We start from the raw sequence: 20,211 nt of genomic DNA, 5'->3' as shown, positions 1-20,211 counted from the left end.
GACTGAACTGCTGACTTTGGGAATGACTTGGCTTTTGGATAAGACGGAGTCATGGACCATCTGCTTTAGCTATGCAATTCAGGCATGCTTTCTTGAAAGCATAGCTTCTGTGCCTTTCAATTCACATTTGAGAAAGGAATTGAGGTGGAGATTTTCAGAATCTGTGAAGAGTATCAAGGCCCTCCTCCTATTTACTTTTTTTCTGGGAGAAGAGTTGGCAAGCAAGATGGAAGGAGACATTTGGGACAAAGTAAGATCCTTGGAAATTTCAAATGTCATACTTATAAGGAAGAGGGCTAAAATTTGTTAAATGGTTTCTACATGCTGGATGTTTTTCCATTTTATCTTCCTCATAATAATATGATAGAGTGGCCTCTACCATCTTAAAGCCACGTGTGAGAAAACTTGGGCTCCCAGAAGTTAGGTAACTTGGTTGAGCTGACAGAGTTATCAAGAGGCACAGACTGCTAACCAACTAATAGAGGCCATATCTCCCAGTGATAGGGGACCCATAGAAGTTGGAGCCAATCTTCACTTTCCATCCTTGTATCACTTATTGACTCTGTCAATTAGTAAGTGAGGAATGAATAAGATAAAATGTGCAAACACCTGGCATCTAGTAGGCAAAGATTATATATACATATATAAGACATATACATACAGAAGATATATTAAAATATACATATGTAAGATACATAGACATACATAAGATATATATGTATATTAAAATTTTTGTTTCTCAAATTGTCCTTTGGAACAGGACAATATGTCAAAGGTACTGATGTTGTCTACTTCTCTAAATCTGCAGTCCATTAGCATCACTCGTTGTCATGTTTCCTCAGTCAGTAAACATTGAATGTGGTCAGAAACTTGCATGGAGTAGGCACTATAGCAAAATTTGACAAGCAAACAAACATACAAATTCAACAGCAGGTGTCAATTTCCCGCAGAGAAATTCGATAAGATGAACCACAATTTTGAGCACTCGCCCATGTCTTATTAGGACTAGGTTACTTTTTTAAAATCCAGAGATTTTTGTTGCTGCTATTGGCATTGTTCTGAGAATGCTTCCATTCTCACACGTGTCATGTCAAGAGACAATAATGTATGGTATTTATAATGTATAGTATAAATACATTTATAATGTTTTTAAGAGCACAACTCTCACAGCAAGACTGACCGTGCCCAAATCCTGGTTCTGCAACTTACCTGCTATGTGGTCCTGGACAAATTACTTAAAATCTTTTTTCCTCTATCCTTATTTGTAAGACAAGGTTGATGATGTTGGGCATAGTGATGATGATAAAAGAGCCCACTACATAGGTTGTTGTGAGGATTAAATGTGAGGATTAAATTACATGCTTTAGCATATATAAAATCCTTGAAACAGTACCTGGAATACAAGGAATATTGGCAAAGACTATGATGTTATGAGTTAGAGAGATATTCCCTCTATTCTCAGAAGGGCCAACTTTTCCAGTCTCAGTTGCGTTTGGTAGCTTTTTGGAGTGGATCAAATCAGAATGGAATCTCCACTCATTTAGTAGGACTTTGTTAGTCCTATATGATAGATAAGATGCAGTGCTAGCATGTGATAGGTTAAAGATGAGTGGAAGACCTGCTCCTTCCTCAAGAAACTTACAATCTAATTGAGAAAAAGTGTTATCTGCCACCAGCTAGCTTTGAGACCTCACTCAAAATACTACCCATCTATAAAAATAAGGGGCTTGACTATTCTAACCAGTGATGAATGAGTTGGGACTCAGCAGGCCTTAATACTTCAAGTCACAAAAGCAAGATTCTCTAAGAATTATAAAGAAAATCATGAACTCACACAAATATTTTAGATAAGATAGAGCCTGAAAAATGAGGAACACTATGTTATTCAGTGACATTCTCCAGATGAAAAGTGTCAAGAAGTTTATGCTTAAACACTTTTATTTGGAGTCCATTTTTCTTTTTCTCCTCTTCCCTCCTTCCTCTCCCTCTGCCTCCTTCTCTTCTTCCTCCTTCTCCTTCTTTTTTACTTTCTTCCCCTTGTTTGACTCCTCCTGGTTAGACATTTAAAAAGACTTGTCAAAGAAGCAATGGGCCTACCAAGTTTGGCAAGACAACTTCAATCTCTCTTTTTGGAAATTGTGATTGGAGAAGTTTACAGACATTCTCTCTTCCTTTCCCATGAGATAAGTAACTTCCAAATCTCTGGTCAGTTTTTCCCTTGATGGCTAGGAGGACCTTTGACAGAGGGTGCAATATCCAGAACCAATTCTGAACCCATTATTTCAGTCCTCACACAGACAAATCTATCTCAAAATTATTTCTAATTGAAAATTGAAAGGCATGCTTATTTGTGAAGTTAATAAAGCTCCCAAAGGGAAACAAAATGCCTGGATGTCTTCATCCTTTTTTAATTGATCATTCTTCTTCCTCTGAAGATGCATATGTTCTATAATAGCAAATAGAGTCATTTTTCTTGAACTGGCTACCCTACATTTAGCCAAATAACAAGTCATTGACTTCCTGAAATGTTGGGAACCTCAATAATGCATCATATGTCTTATTAGCAATGTAAAAATCTGTTCCTGGGCAAAAGTATTAACTGCTGCCAAAATGAACAACTGTCTGTCAACTGTCATATAGGAATGCACTGCAAGAGTCAGCTACCTCATGTCTTAGTATGAAAGGTTTCCTTCAGTATGGGGTCCAAGAGACATGTGAATTTATTTCCCTATGTGGTTCCTCAACATGAGTTGGAGGCAGGCAGCCTTCAAAATAGGTCACATTTAAGGGGTTATTTTATAAGCCTATTGTTTGGAACTGAAAAGGCATCTTCCAAGAGTGATGGTGCTACAGGTTCAGGTTAGGCTCCCAAAGTCACCCATGAATGTCTACTGAACGCAAAGCTGAGATGTTATAATTTGCAGCCAATAATCTACCTAAGCAAACCTCTCTCCCAGCACTGAGTTCCTGAAGCCTCTAAGAGTTATTGCTGAGATAGTGAAGAGGAGGTGGAGGATGGGTGGAGGAGTGCACAGCATTGGAGGCAAAGGTGGAGAAAATAAAAAGGAAGGTCCATGGCTCTTACTGTGTTCACTGGGGTCATTGATAAATCAGAGGTGACCTGAATTCTACAGACCTGATACTTCCTATTATACAACTTTCTATGTCAATTGCCCCCATAAAGGTAGTAGGTGTTTGTAATTGAAAAACCTTGTCCTTAAAAATCTTAAGAATTTATGGCCACATCTAGAGCCTCTGAGAAAATGGATACATAGGTCTATTCATTGGGGAAAGATGTACAAGACAAGTTGTGTGGCATCATATTCAGATTAGTGTTTAAAGTTTGCTGCCTTGATATTGTATTTTGTAAGCATTTGGACCATGTAGTTTGTTGGCATTTGTTTGATCACCAAATCCCAGATCTTCATGAAGATTCTAGAGAATCAGAATTATAGTTTTATAGGGCTAATTCATGAACACTACCCTAGAACATAATAACTTCATCCTGCACTTACTCAAGGGGAGGGGACAGTCTCAATCCATTTCTCTCTGATGGGAAGGGGTGTGGTCAATACATCAACTTTCTAACACACACTCACAGGTACAGCCTCTCCTGGGCTATGGTAGTGTTTTTCCAAAGCTGGTACCACCAACAAGTGGTATTTTTGGAGTAGACTGAAGGTTGGTCAGGTGAGTAAACAGTGACTCTGGATGTATATCTAAACCTCTTCAATATTACCCTAGAACTGAATGTATATATCCCTTCTATTATCTGTCAAGAAATTTAATTAGAAATAAGTGTGTGATGTTTTATATGCTGAGAAGCACTGGTGTTTCAGACATAAGGCTCAGTTCTTGAGGAATTTATATAGTCTAGCTGTGCAGACACATGGGCCAATACTTACCACGCAATGGGATATAAGCTATAATAAAAATAAGTCCCAAGAGGAGGGAGAAATTAATTTAATTTTGAGGAAGGTTGAGAAGAGGTCATAGAGGTTGTGCCATCTGATTTGTACCTTGAGAAAGATGTAGGATTGCTGTAGATGGTACAGGAAATTGGGGACATGTTGGCTAGAAAGAACCATATGAGCAAATACCTGGAGATAGGAAAGTACATAGCCTACTTGGGAAACAGCAAGGATCTCTGGCGTGACATACATTTAATGATGGACAATGAGGCTAGAAAGATCAATGCAGGCCAAAATATAAAGATGCTTCCTTATACGCCATTCTAGAAAATTTGGATTTTAGCCCATGAACAATGGAAAGTCATGAAGATGAGATACTGGCTAATGCTCCTGTTAGAAAATTTGATAATAGAATAGAATATTAAGGAAAGTACAAGAGATCATAGGACTGGAACTTTCTGAACTTAGAGCCCTTTAGGGGAATGGCTGTGTCCCCTCTTTAGGTCTTTCTAGGAAGCAAAGAAGCCTGGTTCTTGGAGCTAAATTCAGGTGTCACCAATGGCTCTCAAGTCACTTCCATCAATGGAACAAAGACTTACATCTCCTTCAGATTCACACTTGGGATGTGCTAATGTTTCCTGTGAAAGGTCTCAGGTTTTCTGCATCTGCCTCTTGCCAACTTCTTTGACTGTGCAATAAAATTCCTCACATTTAATAATGCTAGTCTTCAGTCCTCTTATCTCCCCTCCCCTCCTTTCCCCTCTCTTCTCCTCTCCTCTCCTTTCTCTTTCTCACATTTGGCAACTCTGATGAACCACAGGGACACACAGGCTTTCTAGAAACTCAACAAGTTTTCATTGAACAAACATCTGTTAAACGTCTATATGTCAGGCCCTGAGAAAGGCCCTCTATTCAGTGCTAAACAAGAGTGATTGACTGGTGAAGTTTGGGGAAGCATGATTTATTCATGACTCCCTCAGTTTGCTCTATCATTTCTCTTGTATCACACATATGCCTTGATTAAGACCATTCATGATCTGATTTTATAACATAGTCTATAAAAGCTATAATTCTGAGCATTCCCCAGTGTGTCCCATCTCCTCCAGTCAAGGCTTTTACCAGATCTCCTTCCTGTAATCCAGCCTTCTGGTCCTTCATCATGCTTTCTCCCTTTCAGAAAGTCCCTTTTCTTTGCTGACCCAAATCCCCATCACCATTCAAGTGAACCACCTCCATGACATCTCTCTGATGGCTAGCATCCTTGTTGATTTCTTTGGGATGTGGTTTAAGGTAGTAGTTAAGAATCTGAGCTCTAAATTTAGGAGAGAGGTTAACTCCAGGGAGAGGAAGAAGAGATGTGATTAGGGAGGGGTGTTCAGATAGCTTCATCTATTGGTAACATGTTATGTCTCAAGCTGGGTGATGAGGATACAGATTTTCTTTTTAACATGGTTCTTTACATCTTTTTGTATGACTGAATTATTTCATTAAAGAAAAAGAATAAGTCACTCATTAAGTGTGTACCTCATACAATTATTTAACTTATTTATGCACCAGGACCTCATTTGTAGAATGGAATGATAATAGTACCTACATTAGAGAGAATTGTGAGGGTTAATAATGTAAGTTAATGCCTGTCAGGTATTTACAAAGTGCATCACACATAGTAAGCACTCAATAAATGTTAGTGATTATCTTCATCTCTCTCTCCTGAACTCCCTAGAACACTTTTGCTATAAATTATATAATTCAACATTGAATTGGACCCTGGCCGGTTCTTTAATTGTCTGTTATTTTTTTCTACTGTGATACTCTTTTTCTCCTCAATGATGCTGTAAACACGTTGAGGGCAGGCACTTTGTGTTATCCTTCTTCATATGCTCTGTAGCACCCCAGGTGTATTTGAATCAATTAGGGAGTACTTTTAAGTGGATTGATTGGAATGTCTTTTCAAAAATTAACTATATATGACCGCCATTGTTTTTCCCTCATCTATGTCTGAATATCTAAAGTAGAAACTTATGCATATCTGTTACTTTCCTCCTATAATATGACCTATGATGCGGCCACTTTGGGCTTAAAGTTGTAATATATGAATCAGCAGAGGACACGCTCATTCACAGGCTTTCCAAAGTCTACCCACCGCTTCCTTTTTCCATTCAGTACTAGAACATCACCCAATAATTCAATAAGCATGCACACCTCCCCCTTCTCAAAACAGTATTTCTGAAGGTTATAATCTTCTGTTTCACACTTTTAGGACAATCTGAGCTAACCATTTGCTCCACAGCCAAGCTCTAATGGTGATAATGATTTCACTCTTGGTGAGACTATTTTGGGGGCTGCTTCAAGCCACAGTGTTGGTTCCAGAGTCTAGAGCAGAGCTAAAATCTCATCAGGACCTGGCTTCATGGCAACCATTTACCCAGCAATAATCCATCTCCCAAGCTGTTGCCTGCCTCTGGGGTGGAGCCAATCCAACCCAAACAAAGGGGGTCCAGCAGACTGGCCTGAACCCCAAATGTGTGCTTGCTGATTACTGAGACAACATCTCCATTCATCACAGTGGCTCCAAAGGTTCTAGGAGGCCATGTATTTCCACATGTGTTCTTGGCTTGCAAGGAAGAAGACTTGGGAGACAATGGTCTCTGTCTCCAGGCCTTTTAGTTAGTTTGGTGCAGCCTACTCCTGGGTTCAGTTCAGTTCAAATTTTGTGGAATCTGTTTAGCTGAATGTCTTTGCCAGGGTTGGTGACTGGGCAGCAGAGGGGAGAGTGGCAACAGGAAAAGGCAAGGGGTCAGAATAATATTTATAGGTAATTGCAAGAAGAAACACCACTCAATGTGATAATTAAGTCTCCGAATTGTGTCTCCAAATAGATTATAAATTATCCTGAAAGGATAAGATCTAAGGAGACTCAACTGAGTTATCATACCCAATTTTATATAGTGAATCTGTTGCCTACCAGGTAGAAGAAGCATTTGCGATAGAAACAGAAGATGTAAATAAACGTCATGCGCAACTTAGGGGGCCAGCCTGGTGGCACAGTATTTAAATTCACACATTCCACTTCTGCGGCCCGGGGTTTGCTGGTTCAGATCCCAGGTGTGGACATGGCACTGCTTGGCAAGCCATGCTGTGTTAGGCATCCCACATATAAAGTAGAGGAAGTTGGGCATGGATATTAGCTCAGGGCAAGTCTTCCTTAGCAAAAAGAGGAGGAGTGGCAGCAGATGTTAACTCAGGCCTAATCTTCCTCAAAAAATAAAAAAGTCACGTGCAACTTAAATCATAAATGACTCATATGCTCCAATTTTCCCCATCTTTACCTCAGTCTTCATCTTCCAAATTGTATCCCAATAATATTGAAAACACACACACACACACACATACACACTACCACCACCAGCACCACCACCAACCACAAAGACCTTTCTGGTCTGGGAATTCCACACAGTCAGGCCTGACTTCTGTCAATTACTCCAGATGCTAAACTAATTGGCTTGATGCTCAGATGAAAGAATCTAAATCTAGAAAGGCAGGAAAAGCCCCCTCCTGTGACCAAAGCCATTAAACCTCAATTAGGACATAGGCGGGGAAGGCGTAGATGAGTCTGGGGTAATTACCAGGCTTTGTCTGACAGCTCAGTTCCTGCAGCCTGGGCCAGAGCAGGTGATTTGGAAATCGGATCCCCAGACAGCTGCAGACAGTGCAGGCTGATTGCACCCTGCCAGCCGGACGTCCCCGCCACTGGCAGCTTACTGTATTGTGTGGCCCCTCACAACTTATCTCTGCCTGGTGAGCTGGCCCCACTGTTTCAGAGATGGCCAAGCACACAGCGGGCCACCCAAGGGCAAACATCTGTAGACTCCAGCCCAGGAGACAACTGTTGGGTGGGGGGTAGTGGTGCTCCTTATTATGCTTTAAAATTATCTCTAAACAACTGATTCTATCCATACTTCAGGTGAGTTAAAAACTAACTAGAGGTTCCACTGTCCTCATCCTAGGACTTCCTTGGGGAGACTTGATGACTAGCTAGCTGGCGCAGGCTATTATCTAAAGGCTTCCTGGGGCTGGGGTGATTCCTGTCTCCCACACTGATAGTGCATTAAGGACAGGGATGGGGCTATTCAAGATGTTATGGGCTGAGTTGTGTCCCTCCAAAATTCATGTGTTGAAGTTCCAACCCCCAGCACCTCAGAATGTAATTGTATTAGGAGGTAAAATTTGAAGAGGTGATTGTTCAAATGAGGCCGTTAAGGTGGGGCCCTAATCTGATATGACTGGTGTCTTTATGAGAAGAGGAACTTAGGACACAGACTGAGAGATACTGGGGGTGCACGTGTACAAAGAGATTACCCTGTGAAGAGTCATCAAGAGGATGGCCATCTGTAAGCCAAGGAGAGAGGCCTCAGAGGAAGCCAACTCGGCCAGCACTCTCATCTTGGACTCCTGGCCTCCAGAAGTGTGAGAAAATAAATTTCTGTTCTTTCAGCTATCCAGTCTGTGGTATGTTGTTATGGCTGCCTAGCAGACTAATACACATCGGTTCATTAATTCAGTCAACAACAATTTGTTGAATATCTATTCTATGCCACATACTGTTTAGATGTCTAGCTAAAACACAGAGCTAAAAAAGACAAGCTGGATCCCTGCTGGCATAGAGCTTACATTTCATGACAATGAAAAGGAAAACGTCACTAAAAAGGTAAACAGATGAGCGAGCTAATTTTAGAGATTGGTAAGTGTTATGAAGTGTTATGAAAAAAACAGGGTGATGTAATGGAAAGTATGTGGGATCTGCATTGGATAGGGCGTTCAGAAGAAGAAGACCTTTCAGAGGAGTGATGTCAGAGCTGAGACCTGAAAACAAGAAGGTATTAGCCATGCAAAGATATGAGAAGGAGGGCATGCAAAAGTCCTGGGGCAGAAACAAATTAATGTCTTTCAGGAACAGAAAGAAGGCCAGTGTGAATGAGAGAAAAGGGGTTTGAGGTGGATTTACGCTAAGTGGAAGGGGGAACTAGAATGGTCTGAGGCAGACCTCTGTACACAGCCCTGCCCTCCTTAAAGCTGGCAAGGGCAGGTGAAGTTCATCCATTGAAGGAGGCAGGTAAGGAGATGAAAGACACAGAGCAGAGTCCGGAGGATGGAATCTAAGCTGCAGGTGCATCCAATCATATTGTATAAGATCCTTTTCATTATCCTGAAACCCTCATAGATAATATGATCTGTGTAAGCACAGGATTTAAAAAAAATTAATATTATGCCCTAACTATTATGAAAGGGAAATGTATAATAAAATAATTTCAATACATAAATATGCAGGCACAAGTCCATTAGAAGAGAAAATGAAGTAGTCATCCACCTGCAGGTAGAAACACAGTGAATGTGATCACCTGAAGTACAGGCTGAGACGTAGTTTGGTTGATCAAAACTTATTTTTAATGATCCATAGTTTAGAAAATTTTCTTTCAGCTGTACAACTTCTTATGGTGATGTCATGTAAATTTTAGGATTTTTGTCAAGTTTGGGGAAATTTCTAACATCTTTTTCATTTATGAGCTTTCATATGTCCTGGCATTTCAGGTTTTCTTTCGCAATGACTAATCTTCAATGCTCTTCAATTGTCAACAGTGATTAATCACTTCCCACCTCTTTTTGGTGGTGGGCAAGTGTAGGACACATGCACACCCCAGGAGGATTCTTGGTCCAGAATGACATAACAGCGTTATGTGATGAGGAGCAGTGGGAGTTTTCTGAAAGCCAATCCTACCATGGAATAAACTATATAACCGTAACTTAACTATAGATGGAAACGTCTGCAAATCACATAAACATGTTCTGCTAAACCCAACCCTTGACTAAACATCCTGTAAGGTGGATCACAAAAATGCCTGTGACCTGACAAGAGGGAAGTGTGACAGACGTGAAGCTAGAATGAAAAAAAGATGGTGGCTTTCACCAATTAAATAGTTTACTTTTGCAAAATTTAAGAAACCATATGATCAGGTGAGGACTCTGCTGGGCTCTCTCAGGTGTGCATTTTAGAGGCCCTGGAGCTTAAATTTCATTCGCTTCACTATTGATGCACCTCTACCCAATTTCCTTGTACTTCTGACCCAAACTCTAGCAGAATCCCAACTCTGAATTCAGACTTCTGTTTTCTCTGCGATGTCCTGCTGAGCACTGCTGGAGAAAAACCATACTGCCATGCCTGTCGTTCCCCATACAGATCTGGCAATTTAAACCTCAGTTAGGCTCTGAATGATGCCCAGTGGTTCTACAAGTGTTGCATGAGTTCTCTCTCCACTTTCCTAAAGAAGTATTTAAACAATCCCCCTTGTTCTTAAATATTTATCTTAGGCTGCTTCCTCTCTCCCTTATTTTAATGTCCTTACACAATTTTATATATATATATATATATATATATATATAATTATCTATTATATATATAATACACACACACATATATATTTTATATATATATAATAGACACAGACACATATATATATTATAATTATGTAATTATCTGTACCCATCCTTACCTTGTATCCTTGTATTAATGGAGCATTGTCACCTTTCTGGTGCATCCTTTCCACCTGTGCTCTGCATCCTGTCCTGGGGACACGGTTTCTTCAAATATCTTTCTTTTTCCAAAATCTTCAACTACTCCCAGTCAATTGGTTCTTCCCCTTAGCCTATATACAAACTCAAATCTCTCTAAACTTACAACAAAATTCTTCCTTGCTCTTGCATCCACCTCTAGTCACAGCCCTATATTGTTTTCCTTTTTATAGCCAAAATTCTTAAGAAAATGTTTGATAATCACCGTCTCCACTTCCTTACCAACAATTGCCTTCTCACATAGTCAGACATCCATCCTCACTGCTGCATTGAAACTCCTTCCATCAAGGTTTTTAGTTGCCAAAGGATCTTCTAGGTTCCAAATTCAAGGGGCTCTTGACTCTTTAACTTGCCTGACTTTCTTGTGCTTATGGCACTATTGCTAGTCCTTTATTTTTGAAGAATATTTATTGACTTATGTATGTATTATCTGTATTGTCCAGAGATGATTTAAAGTGTCCTGTCAAAGCACAAACTTAAGATAAAATAAAAATTTAAAAATGTTTCAGTGGTTCTCTAGGCATTTAACATATGTATTTAACAAACCTAAACATTGTCGATATTGTTACCTCTCTTCAGATAAAACAAGGATCTTGAGACACTTCAATTAGTTCTTTCAAACTTATATGCATATTTTGGTCTTTTATTCCAGTTTGATCTTTTTTAAACCTGTAAATTAGAGATTGTTTTTAAAGAATCAATGATTTATGTTTACCCACATTAAGATCTTTGTGCTTTGTTTCTTTTTGTATACCATCTCTTCCATCTGGAACCACTTCCTTTTCCTTTATGAAGGGCATACTTTAGAAGTTTCTTAAGTAGAGTCCTGTGAATGGCAAACTCTATTTTCCCCATCTGAAAATTTTGTATTTTTGTCCTCATTCTTGAAATAGAATAAACAACTCTAGACTGATTGCTCTGTTTTCTCACCACCTTCAGTATATTATTTCACTGCCTATTTTTGTGGAGAAATCAGATGTTGGTCTCATTTTTTCTTTGTGGGTGTTTTTTTCTCTCTGTCTACTTTTACAATATTGTCGTTGGCATATTGCATATTACTACTGTGTCTTGAAACACATCCTATTAGGAATTTGTTAGGTTGTTAACAATTGGTTTCTTTCATCAATTCTGTAAAATTTTAGCCATAATGTCTTCAAATATTGCCTCTCCCTCAGTCTCTTACTTGCCTCCTTCCGTAACTTTGATTAGTAATAGTTGCGACTTTTTACTCTATTTCTAATACCCTCTTTTATTTCTTTCCTATATTAAACACTTTTTGTTGTTCTTTGCTTGGTAACTCCAGAATCTATAGTCTTTGTCATTGTGACTCAGATCTCTGGTATTTCTGTTGATTATTGTTTTGGTGTGATGTTTACTGTGTGTTTTAGTAATTTGTGTTTTTCTTTTTTTACTATGATTTTATGCTCAAACCATGTAAGGTCTAGTTTGTGATTCTAAATTCTTACTAGAAACTTTTTTTCTTTGAGTGAAATTATTTTCCTCTTTCTTCCAGGAGAGAAACTGGTCAAAGTAGGCAAGATTCTGTGTTCTCCTCCTCTCCCGGGCTCATTTATTTATTTTTCACTTTTATATTAGGATCCTCGCATTTCTACTTCATCTCATATTAGACTCTTCACTATATTGTCTCCTGCTTCGTGTACCCTGCATGGCTGTCAAAGTAAAAGCTCAAAGTCTCAGGGGTTCAGCAGTTATTTCTCTGAGAAAGTGGGCCTCAGTGCCAGTTTGTTTCTCCAGATCCATGCCTTCATTATGATTTTTGCTTCTGAGGATTCCTCACTACTTAACTGCTCAGCATTTCATTTGAAATATCGTTTAAAATTTTATCCTGCATTTGTTTTCAGTAGGAGGTTTGCTCAGGATATCTAGTCTGTCAAATCGCTGGAAATGCAAGACTCTCCCAATTTCCTGATTTTTTTTCTCCCTTGGCTTGAAACGTCATTAATTTTTCCCTCCCACTCTAGCCATCTTTCATAGTCTTCTTCATTGGATCATCTCCCACAGGTCAATGTCCCACCGTGTTCTACCCTTTACCCTCTTTTAATCTGCTTGGAAAACACATCCCACTCACGCCAGCAGCTATCAACTATGCAATGCCTCCAAAATTATACAGTCAAATCAATCTTTGGAGCTCTGGATGCTTGTATGTAAAGACCTGCAGTATTTGGCTGTACCCATGGCATCACAAGCGAATGTCATCAAAGTTGACTTAATTACTCTCCTCTCACCTTTTTCTTTCATTTTTTGTTTGGGAAAATAACGCCAACATCCATTCTGTTAACTAACATAGAAACGTGGGAAGCATAGACTCCTCCCTCTCCCACATCCTCCCCATGCAATTGATCACTGAGTCTGTTGATTCTACCACCTTAAAACCCCTCAAATGTATTTATTCCCTCCTCGCCATCACAACTCCCACTACCTAATTAATAAAAAGCTTCATAATTTCTCTTCTGGATTGATGTAATAGCCTCCTAAATGTCTGCCATCAATCCACAGTCCTTACTGGAGTCAAAGTAATCTCTGTAAAACACATATGTGATCATCTCATAACCTGCCCCTTCCCCTACCTAAAATTCATCAGTGACTCTCTATAGGGCTCAAGATAAAACTGACATTTCCAGTTCATCTCTTCTATTCCCTGTTAACCCAAATTGGAGACAAATTGAAATATTTGCAATTCCTCAAGCATGTCATGCTTTCTTACAGCTTTGTGACTTTGCACACACTTTCCTTCACTTAGAATTTTTTTCCTCTTCTTCTTTGTCTGGCTTACATATTTTCATTTAATAGACACAGTGTACATGTTACTTCCCCAGAAATCCTCTGTGTCTTCCAACTACCACACTCTATTGCATATCCTTCCTCTGCACCCTTGATTCATTTATTGAAGAAACGTGTGTTGAGTCTGTATTATCTATCTATCATCTATCTATCTATCTATCTATCTATCTATCTATCTATCTATCTATCACTATAGTACTACCCTGGGCATTAGGAAATTAATTAAAAAAAAAACAAGAAACAATCCTTATTACATTTCAGTGTAACCATTTAAAGATAACAGAGAGCACAGTGAAGGGGAACCTGAACCAGCCTTGAAAGAACAGAGGGCTTTCAGAGGAGGTTGAACATAAACTGATGTAATTGCTTCCTCTTCTGGTCCCAAAACCCAGATTTTCTCTGCCCCTAGCAGCCAATCATTTGGGTATAAAATAAATTAGCATATGGTTGGATATGAAAATTTTGATTTTCATAAATTTCTATAGTTTATGTCAACCTAGCCTCTTCCTGCTATTGGCACACTAGATATCGTGAAGCTCTGAGTAACTGAGTTCATATGTTCTAGTAGGACTTATCCAACCCTGGGAAATAAACAGCATCTGATCCAACAGGACTAGCAAAGACCAAATCCTGATAAAAGAGATGAGTGTGTATTGACCTACATTTTTAGATTTTTTTAAAACATTCATTCTTGTTTTACTCCAAAAGGTACTGTAGAAATGTATAAAAATATACACTGTTCAATGGGATAAAATATATTATCAAGGGAATGTGAGTAAAGAGAAAATAAGAAAAGGAATATCATGAATCTGGAATAAAATTAGAACATGGAAGGACTAGAGAAAGGCAACAGATTTGACGCTAAGCTTCTTAACAGCCAAAACAAAGAAGGGCCATGATTAGTCACAGTTCTCTACAAGAAAAATAAAACAAACCACTTGTTCAGAAGAAGCACAGTTTTATCGAAAACTGATTCCCAAGGAATTTCTCCCATGAATGCAGAAACTGCTGTGTGATATGGTAGACAACGGTCCTAACATGATCTCTCCAATAGCTCCAATCACAGACATAATGAGTCTGTTTCATAACATCCTTTCTTGTGGGTAGTTGGCGTAATGCCAAAGAACAAGGCAGTAAAAGCTGTTCTACAGGAGTAACTTTCAGTGAAGCCCACAGAAAATTCCAAGACTTTAGAATCAAATAGCCGATGATTGAATCTTGGTTCTGTTAAACACAAAATGTGTAAACCTGATCCTGTTACTTCCTCTTCCTTAGTCTGATCATTTGTAAAAACTGTGATGATAATACTCGCTTTTGATTCTACTGTTCAGTGAAAATTCAGAATATTTAATAACAATAAACAGCATCCATTAAACTCTTCCTCTATGCCAAACACTGTTCTAAGCAGTTTACATGGGTGATTTGATTTAATCCTCAAAGCAACTCCATTACGTGGGTACTGTTGTTATTTCCATTTACGAACTAGGAAGCTAAGACCAGAGAGGTCATATAACTTGTCGAAAACCACAAGAGCCAGGAAGATGGGAACTGAGACATCAGCCCAGGCAGACAGATAGTGGAGTTCATGCTCTTAAAGCACTCTGCTCTATAATATTACACAACTTTTAGGCATCTCTTGATAAAAATCATTTCTCACAACCAGAGTTTTGACAGCATGCTCATGTTAGCATGGTCTTGTGATAACCTGAAAAATAGATTTTCTCCATGGCAATTAAGGTGCTTTGCCAAAGGTAGTTTGGTCAAGTCCCTTTAATAAAAATCAAGGAGTCTGTGCACACAGATAGAATAAATGGCATGTTCCCCTACAGGACTCTAAGACCAGAAAAGTTAATCCTTGTGTTCTGCTTACTGTCTGTGACAAAGACAGCCCCTTGCTGTCCACTCACCTCATTTATTCAGTTGACAGACAGCTGCTGGCTAATTGGCCTGCTGTGTTGCCTCTTTGGCTGGTTTGTGCGGCAAGCTGAGTCTGGCTGGGGGCCTGAAACAAAGCTCACCCAGCGTGTCTTCAGCTGCATCAAACTCTAAAAATAGAAGGTTCTGCAGGGCTGAAGAGTTGGACATCCAGCCAGTCAATGTCTAGAAGATAGGTCATCTTAAGGGAGGCTTGCATTTCCTATTAAACTGGGGTTGAAATGACAAGGGGCAATCTTTCAAGCACTACAGTCTGAACAGAATGGCACACGTCTGTTACTTGCAGGGCTGAATCCTGGTTATAAATCATAGCAACAAAAGCCTGAAACTGAGCCATCAGAGACCTTTAAATCTCCAAAGTTGGCCTGGGTAAGCCATTATAAGACTGCCTTCTCAGATATAAGAATCCATGCCTCACTGCATAAGGCACACCTTCCTCTAATCCATTCCTTTGTCTCATCTAGACTTTTTTCTCTGGAATTTTCCTCGACACTCCAGGACCCAATCAAGAATTAAAAAAGATTCCATATCCCACAGTACATTACAAAAAAGTGCCAGCATATCAGAGAGAAGCAGTACGGACCTGTTGTTAGGTCAGCCTGTCTGGATCCACATCCTTTACTAGGTGTGTAACCTTGGACAAGGTATTTAATCTTCATGGGTTTCATTACGACCCTTAGCCTTGGTCTCATTATCTATAAAACAATGAGTAATAAAAGTACCAACTTCATACAGTGGTTTTGAGACTAAAGTGAGATAATCCAATTAAATAACTAGAAAAAATGCTCAATAAAAGTTATTTTCATCATGATGATTAATATCACGTATCATCTGGGGAAGTTGTAGTATGCTTGTACTGGAGGGACTCAGGAGAAACGTGAAGCAGAGCCTGAGTTAACTTTAGAAATCCAAAATAATGCAGAGGGTGACAATAGGAAATAATTATATTTGGTGGTGGAATACGCTGTAAGACACTGCACTCCCCAAGGAAAGGCTTTTTCATTTTAGCAACTGGGGATTTCCTGCTCCTTATTCATGCACCTAAAGCCTGTCTATTAACATAGCCACCCGTTTACACAAAGGCTAAAGTCTTTCTTCCCTTATACAAGTTGGTGAAACAGTCTTCCACAAGGCTGGGAAAACCCATAGCAGCTATCAATACTAATCACCTTAGTGATAAATCTGAAAAGACAGTGAAAATTATTTGAGAACAATCTAGAGCATATAAGAAGGATACAACAAAGAAGCATAACTGACATTGGAGGAAATAGAAATAATGCGTGAAAAAGGAGAAAACTAGAAAAAATTCTCCCAAGTAACTTTAGGAAAATTTCAAAGGTTATTTCATCCAAACCAAGAACAGATTAGTATGACAGAGGATAAATCAGAGAAGAAGAAAAAAAATAAGAAATTAAAATATTAATGGTCCTGTAATCAATTCCCCAAATTTAAATGAAAGGAGCCCAGTAATAGAATGGACATTGATGAAGATTATATTAGTTACAAAGAAAGTAAGTGGAAGAAACTTTTCAGAATATAAGCTAGAAATATTGGCCAAAAATTTGAAGATGCATAATGCAAAGTAAAATTAATAAGAATATGGCAACCTGGAATAAAAATTCTAGATTATGTCAATAAAATTTTAAGCATAAGATCAGTAGTGGAAGCATGCTGGTATCCCTGTATTTTTTAGGAGTGATGGGTTGTGGATGCTGAAGAATTATCCATTTTCTTGGAAAATATATTGAAATATGGTTGATCAAAACTAACATATTATCATTTTGTTGGCAGTGCTGTGGAGTGGATTCCGACTCCAAGCAACCCTATGTACATCATACAGGAACCTTGACAAATCTTTTAGTACCATCCTCTCCCCTTCCACTGCTGTATCAGACAATGCTCCACTGTTACTCATAGGGTTTTCATGGCCAATTTTTTTGGAAGTGGGTGGCCAGATCCTTCTTCCTAGTCTGTCTTAGTCTGGAAGCTCCGCTAAAATCTGTCCACCATGGATGACACTGCTGGTATTTAAAATACTGGTGGCGTAGCTTTCAGGATCACAGCAACATACAGCTGCCACAGCATGAAAACTGACAGACAGGGGGTGTGGTTCCCTCACAAGAAAATGAACCCAGGTGGCAGTGGTGAGAGGGCTGAATCTTAATCACTAGACCATCAAGGCTGGCTGCATGTTACCATTAGAGGTATAAAAATTAAAGGTGTAATGGTCAAATCATTTGCAAGAGAGAGAGAACAAAAGAAAACTCAGACAAGAGGAGCAGCATCACCTGGAGATCAGATCATTGCTCTTGAGACATTCTGACAATATCTGAGACCTGATTTGGCTGTTTGGCAGTCATAGGACCTTGGACAAGTTCCTGAACCTTACCAAGCCCCAATTTCTTTATTTGCAACATGAATCATAGGATTATTTTGAACATTAAATGAGATAAAAACCAGGAGATACTTGGAATATAGATTAATACATTGTAAGATATCCATACCTGTCAGCTATTAAGACTACAAAGGGGGGAAAAATAGTAATAGACAACTTCAAATGACAGCAATACATCCACACATATCAGGAATCACAATAAATGTGAGTGGGTTAAATTTTCATGTTAAAACACGGAGTCCTAAAGTGAGTAAAGATGCAAATACCAGATATAGGCTGTTTACTAGAGATCTACCTAAAACAAAATGTTACTAAAATTTTGAATATGGATAAAATGGATACACCTGGCAAATGTTAAAACTGTTAATAGTAGACAAAATAAAACTCAAAAATCATTAAATTGGTTAAACATAAATCTTATGGGAAAAATCTACATTCATTCACTTACTTATTAACACCTACATTTATTTATTAAACATCTGCAATGTGCCAGCCATTGTCAAAGTGCTGGAAATATAACACTTATATAGACAAACACATTTGCTGCTTTCAAGGGGCTTATAATCTAGTGAAAGAATATACAAAATAAATTTATGGGTGTATAAATATAATTGATAGTGGTTAGAGCTATGAGTAATAGTCAAGGACGTCAAGCAGACTGAGAGTGATGGGGCTTCTACTTTACTAGGGCACTCAGGAATGCCTTTCTAAGGAGGTGACCTGAATGGAATGAGCAAGTCATGTGCTTATTACAGTATGGTGTGTGGAAATGTATGTAGGCAGAGTAAATAGCATAATGCATTCTCTGCATACAATGCATACACAAGTGAAAAGGCTGTGAGTCAAGAGCAATCCACCAAAACAACATCAAAATAGACAAAGCAAAAACTGGTGGAAATAAAAGGAGAAATTCAGAAATCCAGTGATGATGAATTGCTTTAATGTTGTCTCTCAGAAATTGATACATAGTCATAGCTAAGGATATAAATTTTTAAAATTGAATTAATATTGGTTAAATATACATGTATGTAACTCATTAACTAAGAAACAGGAAAAATACATTTTACTCAAATAGACAGAATATTTTTTAAGAATTGGCCCTATATTAACTATGACGAAAGTTCCATAAATACAAATCAGTATGTGGGTATTCTCTGATTATAATGCAATAAAACTAGATATTGAAAAAAAGATACCCAAATATTGTATCTTGTTAGAAATTAATAAAACACTCTTCTAAATAAAACTAGGGTTAAAGAAGAAATCATGTTAGAATTATAGGTTATTTGGAAATACATGAAAATGAAATTACCACATATAAAATATGAGAGTACTCAAATGACAATCAGTACTGAAATGACTGTACATTATTTTAAGCGCATCTTTTTAGAAAACAGGAAAGAACCAAAATAAAATTGAGCATTTAATTAAAAAGGCAAAAATAAAAACAAGAAATAGACCAACAGAAGGTAAATGAAAGGGGTTAATAAAGATAAAAGCAGAAATTAATGGAATATGAAACTAAGGAATTAGCAAAAATAACACAACCTTCAATTAAACAAAAAGCTTTTTTCTTTAAAGGGTCAATAAAATAGATAAATATTTAGCTATTTAAAGTAAAAAAAACACAAATCACATTGAAAATCAGCAGAGGGAAAACAACTCAGATACAAAAAAATTTCAAATATATTTATTATTTTCTATCATTGAATTTGGAATGTAGATGAAATTGATGACTTTCTAGAAAAATATAATGTAAGAAAGGTGACTGCAGAAGACGTGTAAAACCTGAAAAGAGCAATAGTCAAAAGAGAAGTTGAAATGATTGTTAAAGTCTTGTTTATCATTACAGAAAAGTCCAAGGTGATTTTCCTGGCACATTCTATCAAACTTCAAGAAACACGTAATTTCTGTTACTTAAACTCTTTCAGAGATAGAAAAGTATGGAACACATTCCAAATTATTTTTCAAGACTAGTGTAATCCTGACACTAACACTGAACAAGGAGAGTATCAAAAAGCTATGGATACACCTCACTCATGGCCATAGATGTAACAAGCATAAATAAATACGTGCCAGTAAAATCTGGCAGCTTGCAAAAACAGTAACATATTGTGCAAGGATGGCTCAACATGGGAAATGTATTAACGCAATGTGCTACATTTCCAGATTAAAAGAGACAAAACTATAAGACAATCTTTATAGAGATTCCAACGCCTATCTAATAAAAATTCCTAATAAGATAAGAATAGAAAGAAATCATCTTCAGTTTCATAAGGAATGTCTACCAGGAAACTACTAGAAACACCGAACTATATCGTGAAACTTCAGAAGTTTTCCCATTGGCAGTAAGAACAGGATAAAGCACGAGAGGCCACCAAAATGACATGTGTCAAGAGACAACTTGTTGATTGGAGAAAGAAAAAGCATTGAGTCAGCCAATATTTCCACAAAGCATTCCTATTCCATGTGTAACTTCCAAATGAGACTTGTGCATACTTTTTAACCAAAGTAATTACCTGTTTTTTTGTGACATTGTTA

The sequence above is a fragment of the Equus asinus genome, chromosome 30 (assembly GCF_041296235.1).
Source record: "Equus asinus isolate D_3611 breed Donkey chromosome 30, EquAss-T2T_v2, whole genome shotgun sequence".
NCBI lineage: Eukaryota > Metazoa > Chordata > Mammalia > Perissodactyla > Equidae > Equus > Equus asinus.
This window is presented reverse-complemented; position numbering follows the sequence as displayed.